This window comes from Rhea americana, unplaced genomic scaffold, assembly GCF_003343005.1.
Source record: "Rhea americana isolate MKP2758 unplaced genomic scaffold, rheAme1 scaffold_13, whole genome shotgun sequence".
In the NCBI taxonomy this organism is placed as follows: Eukaryota; Metazoa; Chordata; class Aves; order Rheiformes; family Rheidae; genus Rhea; species Rhea americana.
The window spans coordinates 7,799,207-7,802,215 of NW_028185372.1; positions in this window are offsets into that span (position 1 = coordinate 7,799,207).

The following is a 3,009-nucleotide window of genomic DNA, read 5'->3' on the forward strand; positions in this document are numbered from 1 at the left end:
ACAGAGCAAATGAATCGTTTCATCTAGACCACTAARCAAAACTTTTTTCCTAACTACATCCAGTCAGGCACAATATGAACCGAGGGGAAAAGGATAAAAGTTAGGGGCAGGAGGAGAAGGGGCAGTGACTAGTTCGAAGTTTGTCAAGTTATTTTCATAGTTAAGTCTGCCAAAGTGGCTAAAGATCAAAGTCTGTCAAAACACTACACAGCAAAACCAATCCTATCAGTTTAGAACTACAACTAGTGACAGTCCCAAACTCACAATAAGTTATCTTAAAGAGGAACAAACASGTTAAAAGGCTGAGATTATTTCAAAGACAGATATATGAAACTCCTGCTGTGAGATCACTTTATTTAATCTCTAGATTAAATAGGATTTCTATTACTCTTCACATCCTGCTATCATTTTGAAAGGAAAGCAAAAGCACTAACCATTTCAGCCTGAATCTTTACACAGATGCTTCAAGCAGTGTTCTGGAAAAACCTAAATAACTCAAAATCAGGGAGTCCATGCATAAAGAGGCTTTTATTTAAAGGAACACAACTAATGTGTTAAGAACAAAGTCTCTTCAAAAACATCAGTCTTTCAGGCAAAAGGGGTATCATTACTTATTCTGAGCAACAATAGGAAAATCCTTGCATGTGATTTTAATCTTGTTTCAAACAAACAAAACAATGCCCAAATTAATACAGGTGTATATATATCTTATGGTGAATCATCACCTCTTTACTTTGGAAGTGCGAGAACAGTTAATCCACTACTGCCCAAGTGACCTACAAATGACAGCTTCAGTTTAAGAGACTGCAGCCAAATCTTCATTTTCCCACATCAAAGCCATCTGCCAAACCAAAGAGCATAGATAACACCAGGACCACCACAGGAAGGAGTTAAACCTAGTAAGGCTCATTTCCACATCAGTCAAGAGTCCAGTGAAGGATACTGGCACATAATTTTAAGGAACTCCTGAAAAATCTAAGAGCTTTGACTGGTAACCTCTCACACAGAACCCACATAGCTCAGGCGGACAGAGCAAGGAAACTGTACGTACAAGCAGTGCTGTATGTAACAGCTACCACTTGAGGTTTAACAACAAGCCAGATAGCACTTAAAGCTGATCCAGAACTTGTAATCAAAATTACTGGAGGATAGTTACATAAGCAATAATGGCTTTCTAATTAAGAATTTTTCATCAGCGAGCTTCCTTCCTTCCTCCAAGCTTGCTTCCCTCTTGGAAATATTTAAGCAGCTCAAAAAACTTCCAAACATCTCTTCAAAAACAAWCACTTGAAGGGTGATTATCTCCACAAAATATTCTGAAATTCATTTTCATATTGAAAATAACTATACACAAACAATATAAAGTAATCTCTTCCCCACCCCTTTCACTAAACAGCAAGAGTCAGTTCTCTACATTACTTATTTCATTAGCTCCAGATGGAAGCTTCTCTTCCCATTTTGGGCTTTACTACAGCACTTATTGGAATAACAAGCAAAACACAACCAAAACAAAACCCAAAGCAAAGAGGTAGTGATTAAACAGACCAAAATACATCTGAGACACTAAATTTTTTGCTTACAATAATCAAGTTTCTATTCCTGTTACCTTCTTAAACTGCTGATCAGTTTGTCTGAAATGCTTCAGATTTTTTGTAGCTAACAAGTAGCTCTAGTATAAAAAGCAATTAAAGTTACACAGAATAAGGTCTTATTCAATGTTCTCAGCTTGAGGTCAAACCTTCAAGATCAACAATCACCAGTGCCTGCTCTGCAATTGAGGCAGTTCTTGCTAATATTTATATCATCAGAAAAAAATCTGAAACATTACAAAGAAGTTTTTCTTTTCCTACAGCTGTGCTAGTACTAATCCTGCAGTGAAGCAGCTTTGGAGACAGTGGGTCTCCATTTTTTGGTAGAGATTTCTAGATGTGCATATATGTTCTTACATAAGACAAGCTTTCCCAGAAAAGACCACATTTTCAGATGTGTAAATGAAAATCAAAGTATTTATTCTTAGTGCTTTACTTCTAGGAGGCAATACCATTTTTCCATCATCCAGTCCCACTTTCCTATTAAGAATGCATCAACATACAGAAAAGATTGTTAGATTCAGAAGTTACCTGCTTTTAACAGATGAAGGAAGAATGATACATAATATACCAAGAGGAACAGCTATTCAGAGAGACAATTATAATTTAATTTTCATGTAATATAAATGAAAAGAGGATGGTAGAAAAAACAAACTCATAGTGCCTGAATGTGTTTTACCTACTGTTTGTAGGCCCCTATTTCTCCCCTCAGTAACACCACAGCTCATTAAGGATAAAATTATACCTTCGCATAACTATTACTACATTCCTTTTTCAAAGATGCCTTAAAAGCAGCAAGAGGCCACCAGCTAGCAGTCATCTAGCCAGTCTAAATCAAGGATGAGAACTATGAGACTGGGATTTATTTTCAGCTCTAATGCAGCATGCTTGGAAAAGCGCCTGTCTTTGTGCCTCAATTTCATCATGTGCAAGATGCAAACGTTGACACCGGGTGTCTCGCAATCCAGTGCTAAGACCTGCTAGAGTCCAGAAGGGGCAGGTGACCCATGCTACACACTCTGCACCCCTCACTCCCGAGGAAACCCCCTGCTAGTTTGACCAAGTGTAAAACCAGACATGTTCCTCAAGACCGGCAGCTGTCTCCCTTCCGTTCTGCAGGCCACAGCACATCAACAGACGAGTTCCMACGAAGGCAACAAAACAACACTTTTCAACAAGTAAGACGACACCTGCCTATAACACRCTCAAGGTTATTAGGCTGCTGGAAAAGGCTGAAAGTCACGAGTCCAGCCAGGCACGCGACACCATGACCGGTCAGGGCTGCCAGCACTGAAAACTACATCATCAAAAACCCAGAGAGCCTCGACGGTCTCATCTCCCGCGCCGCTCGGGCGCGGCGGCTGCGCCGGGCGGAGCGGCTCGGCGGAAGCAGGAGCGAGGCCCCCTCAGCCCGGAGGGG